This window comes from Canis lupus, chromosome 36 (genome assembly GCF_011100685.1).
Source record: "Canis lupus familiaris isolate Mischka breed German Shepherd chromosome 36, alternate assembly UU_Cfam_GSD_1.0, whole genome shotgun sequence".
Lineage (NCBI taxonomy): Eukaryota > Metazoa > Chordata > Mammalia > Carnivora > Canidae > Canis > Canis lupus.
Genome location: NC_049257.1, coordinates 17,853,909 through 17,860,942, shown reverse-complemented (window position 1 = coordinate 17,860,942; position 7,034 = coordinate 17,853,909). Strand labels below are relative to the sequence as shown.

The 7,034-nt window shown below is 42.8% G+C and overlaps 1 long non-coding RNA gene across 3 annotated transcripts; it reads right to left on the bottom strand.

Moving 5' to 3' along the window:
• Window positions 1–385: 385 nt before the first annotated feature.
• Window positions 386–6,811, bottom strand: LOC111094211. 3 transcript variants are annotated; one of them, XR_005384497.1, is made up of 5 exons: window positions 6,679–6,811; window positions 4,145–4,284; window positions 3,554–3,679; window positions 1,892–2,116; window positions 386–443 (listed from the first exon to the last, which is right to left on the bottom strand). It is a non-coding gene; the product is annotated as an uncharacterized LOC111094211 (long non-coding RNA). The 3 variants fall into 3 exon arrangements; XR_005384496.1 differs by having other exon boundaries at window positions 396–561; XR_005384498.1 differs by having other exon boundaries at window positions 396–561; window positions 3,554–3,675.
• Between the last annotated feature and the right edge of the window lie 223 nt (window positions 6,812–7,034).

Below are 7,034 nucleotides of genomic sequence, written 5' to 3'. Positions count from 1 at the left end.
CTGGGATCGAGTCCCGCGTTGGGCTCCTTGCATGGAGCCTGCTTCTCCCTCTGCCTGTGTCTCTGCCTCCCCCTCTCTCTCTCTCTCTCTGTCTATCATTAATAAATAAATAAAATCTTTTAAAAATAATAATAATGAGTGTAGAATATTAGAACAGGCAAAATGAAACCAGCAGTAGAAATCAGAACAGTGATTACCTTTGGAATGTGAGCATTACCTGAAAGATGGCATGAGGGATGGCATGCCCTTGAATTAGCAAAGACGTGACTCTGTCAGATTTTTTTTAAAGATTTTATTTATTTACTTATTCATGAGAGACACAGAGGCAGAGACACAGGCAGAGGGAGGAGAAGCAGGCTCCACGCAGGAGCCCGATGTAGGATTCAATCCAGCGACTCCAGAGGCAAAGGCAGATGCTCAAGTGCTGAGCCACCCAGGCATCCCTATCAGAATGTTTTTAAGGAACAAATTATTTCAACCCATGGGTGAGGGAGTCATTATATAGGATATACTCCTGATATTGTATCTCCAGCAAAGACTTTGTATCTGAACTCCATATTCCTATATTAAAATAGAGATTTGATGTCATTTTGAATACAACACACATATCAGTAATAGATCTTTTGATTTCCTCCTCAAAATCCATTCATCTCCAGATCTTTCCACCTCAGTAAATGCATCATCTACCTACCTGCTAGCTAAACCCCAAGTGTTATTCTTGACTCCTCCCCACCCCTTATTTCTCTCATCAAATCTTACCAAATACTGTAGATTCTACTTCAACAAGTCTGTCACCCATCTATCTATGCAGCTCTCTCCATCTCTGCTGCCATCATTCTAGCCTAAACCACCATCATCTCTCTGGATTCTCCTGTGATTTCCTAAATTATATCTCCACAAGAGCCAGAGGAGTTTGTTGTTTCTAGCCAAATGACTTAGATTGTGTCATTCTTCTGTTGAAGAAGTCCTTCATGAGCTTTCTGCTGCTCCGGGGCCTATATGCTCTAGCCTCTGCTAACTCCTCCAGCTCCTCCTCATTCAGTGGGATTCCGCCACAAGAACCTCAGACTCAAAACCACCTCAGGGCCTTTGCACATGCTGTTCTGTCTGTGGAATGATTTTTGTATCCTGATTCCTTTTCAAGCTTTTTTAGATGTCACCTTCCTACCTAGGCCTTATGTGACATTCAGAGAGGCCTCCCCTAAGCCCTACTATATTCTATGGTAACATTCTCTCCCTATTTATTTCCTTACAGCTCCTCTCAGAATCTGACATTTTCATGGTTTTTTGATTAAAATCTGTTTTACCCCTATTCCCAACACACACACCCTACCTAGAACATAAACTGTAGGAGAGCAAAGACCCTCTCTGTCTTGTTCATAGCCCTCATCTTAGTATCATAGCTGGTATAGAGATTTAGTATATGTTACCCCCAAGTATGCCATTTTGACATATTATTTTGAATGAAAGGTACTGAAGAAACGGCTGGTGTGGAAGGACACTCTGAACATTCTTTGGCCCCTTGAAAGCAGGAAACCAGGTACCATGTGAAAGGTACCCTCCCTGTGCTAAGAAAGTAGAAGACATTCTCTAGGAATTTAGGGCCAAGAGGCTGTATAAACAAACCTTGTTATTTCTTCACCATATTACTACCCTTGTCCCAAGCCCCCTTGTCTAGTCAATTCTTCACAAATCTGGTCACTTCTTCCTGTCTCATGTTTTTGTGGGGCTCCCATAGGTATGAATTGTAACTAAATTAGGTTTTTTCCCCAGTTAATCTGTCTTTTCATTACAGGGCCATTTCAGCCAAGAACCCAGAAAGGTAGAGGAAAATTTCCTGCCCCCTGCACTGGCCTATAGTAAATGCTGAATGAATTAAGATAAAGAATACCTGTGCATGCCAGGGAAGCCTATGGAGAGTTTCTTGATTATAGTACTTATTCCATTCCTGTTGTAATAGTCTCCTTTTTGTCAAAACCTAGCAAGGGTTCTTTTCTTTTGGTGAGAATGAGGCCAAGCTTTGATTTCTTTGATTTCTCAGAACTGTAAAAAGGAGGAATTAACCCTCATGGCCTGGGAAGAAAAATAAGTCTCTGGCTTCAGCCTTCCTAGGCTCCTATAGAGAGAGGAAGAGAAAAAATGATGGACAAAGAATGAAGGAGCTATGTGGAGGGACTGAATCCTCTCCCTGTCTCCTATCTCTCCTCCCACCACCCACCCACCTTCTTCCTGGCCAGCTATGTTTTTAATATACACATGACCATATAGTTGCTGTATTTACAATTCCTCAGTGACTCTCCTGAACATTCAGTAATTTCAATCCTGCCCTGTTACTTATTGGTCTTTATTTCTTTGGCCTTTCCAGTGGCTCTGGTGTTTCTCATTTCTTCCTAAAACTCCACCATCCATCATCTGTTCTATCACTTGGTATTCTTTTTATCCCTTTCCCAGCACTGACTATGGAATGGGTCACATTTCCCCAGGAACCCATGCAAGCCTATCTTTATAGGCAGTCTTCCTGTTTCCACCCTAAAAATGTTCTTGTAGGTGTTAGTTTTTTTTTTTTTTTTTTTAAAGATTTTATTTATTGGGCAGCCCTGGTGGTGCAGCGGTTTAGCACCACCTGCAGCCTAGGGCGTGATCCCGGAGACCCTGGATCGAGTCCCATGTCAGGCTCTCTGCATGGTGCCTGCTTCTTCCTCTGCCTGTGTCTCTACCTCTCTCTGTGTCTCTCATGAATAAATAAGTAAATAAATCTTTAAAAAAAAAGATTTTATTTATTTATTCATGAAAGGCAGAGAGAGGCAAAGACACAGGCAGAGAGAGAAGCAGGCTCCATGCAGGGAGCCGATGCAGGACTCCATCCGGGGACTCCAGGATCACACCCTGAGCCAAAGCAGACGTTCAACCACTGAGCCAATCAGGTGTCCCATTCTTGGAGGTTTTGATCTGCGTGTTCTCCTCTATCTACACACACTGGTGTTCAGTCACCTACAACATTCCTCTCTCCTTTCTTGTTCTTTCTCTACTCAGCCCTTTTTGGGCCAAGTCTTTAGAAGTAGGGTATCTTTCTCTTTAAAAGAAAAGCTAATAATTCCAGAGGCAGAGTGAGGGTGAATGAAATGCAAGAACAGTATATTTGTTTATGCCCTTTCTCCCTATGAGCTGGGCTGCCCTGGAATTTGCTAAGGCCCCAGTGTTTGCCGTGCACCTCACAGACTACAGCCCAGCATGGAATACCTCCCCTTGGCCTCCTTCTCTTTTCACTTAGTCTCAGGCGAACTCCTTTTCTCAGAAAGTAGGCCAGAAATAGCAGCCAATGAAAAGTAGGTTTACTTTATCTTAAGTGGTTTATTTGCATTTTGCAGACTTCCTTCCTAGGAAATACCTGTCTCCAAGAGCTTTTGCCTCATAGAAGAATGACCTCTGAGGAGTCATTTTCTATCTTTCCAGATCTAGTGAGGTTTTCCTTTTCTGACCTCCCATCAAAGACTATTTCATATCTTAGACTGTTCTCACTTGAGAATAGAGACTTAGTATTCCCAATGCCTACCACAAGAATGGGAAGGGAGCTTCCTTTGTTAGTACGAAGTGATGGATTGGTAGTGATTTGCCTGGAACATTGACGATGACCATGATCCTGGGGAAGTAGGGGAGAACAGTAGCCCCTCAACTCTGGCTTGATATAAAGGAAAGAAATAATGAATAAATGATCACACTAATGCATCAGCATGTTCTTTATGAGCCTTCATCCCCTCTGTGAGATGTTTAGATTTCTTGGGTACCAAAAACAACACTGTGGACCTCAGGTTTTTCTGTGGGAACTCTTGTTGCCTGCAGCTCTTTAGAGAAATGAATCTTACTGCAGCACTTAGTAACTTCTGACAGGCCTGGCCCCTCATTACGGCCACCTGGCCAATACCAGGGCTTCAGATGACACCCCACGGCTTCCTACTCTTCGTCTACTGTAAACAAGAAAGCAGCATCCAAATTCTCCTAGCTCTCCAGGGCTGATTTCAGTTCATTAGTCTCCAGCTTTGATGCCAAAGCCTCTTGAGGTTCCTACCACCCCTGCCTTCAGTTCTACTATCTGTTTCCAGGCTCTCATTTACCATCCTCCAGGTGACCCAGTATTTGTCATTACCTTCAGGAATTTTAGTGCTATGCAAATGAGCCATCAAACAGTTCACCTCCAGACTCCCTCGATATGATTCTAATGATTGCCAAATTCTTCTCACATCTGAGAACAGTTCCATTTGCAGAATGGTCAGCCCAAGAATGTGACTCAAAAAAAAAAAAAAAAAAAAAGAGTGTGACTCAAGAATCGTCTCCTGTTCTGTCTCTTGTTTGTTCACGTGCTTACTTGCACATGGCTTTCTTTACATTTTACCAAAAGCTGCTGTCCTTCTGACAGCTCTTCCTTTTCTTGCCCTTGCGCACGGTGATCAGCATGCTTAGACCCTTCCTCTCTAGCCCAGACCTCACAGTCCATTGCTTCAATCTCTCACTCACCACTAGCCTTAGCCCCTTCCCTGCTTGCGCTGCTGCCCTGTAGGCCTTCTCTGGCCGCTGAGCATGGTTGTAAAACCTCCTACGATGAAAAAACAAAGACCTCATGTGATAGTGAGGACTAGTACCGTTCTGAATTTATAATTCAGTTTAGATGTTAGTTTAAGATGGATTCTTGGGATGCTTGGGCAGCTCAGTGGTTGAACATCTGCCTTTGGCTCAGGGTGTGATCCCGGCATCCTGGGATCGAGTCCTGCATCCGGCTCCTTGCAGGGAGTCTGCTTCTCCCTCTGCCTGTGTCTCTGCCTCTCTCTGTGTGTCTCTCGTGAATAAATAAATAAAATCTTTAAAAAAAAAAAAAAGATGGATTCTTAGTGCTACTGGTGAATGCTTTATAGGGTTCCACTTCAGTTTCTTCATTAAATCCCATTAATCCCCCCTGCTGGGGGGTGGGGTTCTTCTTCCTCTTCCTATATCTCTGCCTCTCTGTGTGTGTCTCTCATGAATAAATGAATATAATCTTAAAAAAAAAAAAAAAAAAAAAAGGTACCAGAGAGCCTGGGTGGCTCAGTCTGCTAAGGGTCTGTCTAAACCTCAGGTTGTGATCCCAGGCCCCTGGGTTCAAGCCCTGCATCAGGCTCCTAGCTCCGCAGGGATCCTGCTTCTCCCTGCCTCTGTCTCCTTCTCTTCTGTTTCTCATGAATAAATAAATAAAAATCTTTAACAAAAAAAAAAGAAAAAAAAGGGCAGCCCTGGTGACTGAGCAGTTTAGCACCACCTTCAGCCCAGGGCATGATCCTGGAGACCTGGGATGGAGTCCCACATCAGGCTCCCTGCATGGAGCCTGCTTCTCCCTCTGCCTGTGTCTCTGCCCCTCTCTCTCTCTCTGTGTGTGTCTCTCTCTCTCTGTCTCAAGAATAAATAAATAAAATATTTTTAAAAAAATAGAAGTATCATATGATCCAGTAATCATACTACTGAATATTCACCCAAAGACCACAAAACCAATAATTTGAAGGATTATATGCCCCCCTGTGTTTATTGCAGCATTATTTATAATAGCCAAATTATGGAGGCAGCCCAAGTGTCCCTCAATAGATGAATGGATAAAGAAGATGTGCTATATATGTGTATATACACACACACACAGAGGAATATTAGCCATAAAAAAGAAAGAAATTGGGATGCCTGGGTGGCTCAGCAATTGGGCACGTGCCTTTGCCCCAGGATGTGATCCTGGAGTCCCAGGATTAAGTCCCGTATCGGGATCCCTGCATGGAGCCTGCTTCTCTCTCTGCCTCTCTCTCTCTCTCTCTGTCTCTCATGAATACATAAATAAAATCTTTTTTTTTTTTTAAAAAGCTTGCCATTTGCAGCAACATGGATGGATCTAGAGGATATAATGCTAACTGAAATAAGTCAGTGAGAGAAAGACAAATGCCATATATTTCACTCATGTGGAATTTAAGAAACAAAATAAATGAATAAAGGAAGAAAAAAGAAAAGAGAAACACAAAGAGATGGTTACCAGAGGGGAAGTAGGTGGAATGATGGGTAAAATAGGAGAAGGGGATTAAGAGTACACTTATCTTTTTTTTTTTTTAAAGATTTTATTTATTTATTCATGAGAGATGGGGGGGCGGGGTGCAGAAATACAGGCAGAGGGAGCAGGCTCCATGCCGGGAGCCCGATGTGGGACCCGATCCCGGGACTCCAGGATCATGCCCTGGGCCAAAGGCAGGCACTAAACCGCTGAGCCACCCAGGGATCCCAAGAGTACACTTATCTTGATGAGCACTAAGTAATATGTGGAATTGTTGAATCACTATATTGTATCACTAAAACTAGTACAACACTGTATAATAAAGATACTAGAATTAAAAGAAATAAATTTTTAAAAAATGTCTTGACCAAGTAAACAGTAAGAAATACATTTTACATAACCCTATGCATTGCATGTGTGTGTCTTAAATAAAATTTTCACAAACCTTTTCCACAATACTTTATCAATACTTTCCATTTTGCATGTGGTATATTCTCATATTTTCTATTTTATGGACACAGCCAGCTAAATTGATTTCATGATGCAGTAATGTGTTCCCAAACTGATCACAAGTAAAGGTGATCTCACTGGGCTGTCTTTGGTCAGACCTTCTGTCTTAGACCTACCTAGAAGATACTTTTCCTTTTTCCTGGGGAAAGGGAACTTTCATGAGAAGTTCAGAGGTGGCCAGAGGTCTGGGAGTAGGAGTAGAAGTTGGGGGCCTCCACCTTTGAGATGTGAACGGTCACTAATCACCTGTTATCACACGTGGAGTCCCTGACCTCACAGAGACCCTTTATGTTACCCTCTGCAGATAACAAACCTCTGGTCTTGAGGGAGGTGCCTGGGCCATGAATTTTAGTCATTCCTCCCCTTTGTGGGTTTACCTGTACCCCTATTTAGAAATGTATATAATCTTGCCAATTCTTGAGTCCTTGGAATTCTATCCTATAAATGGCGCTCAAATTTCTTGGCATTCTTC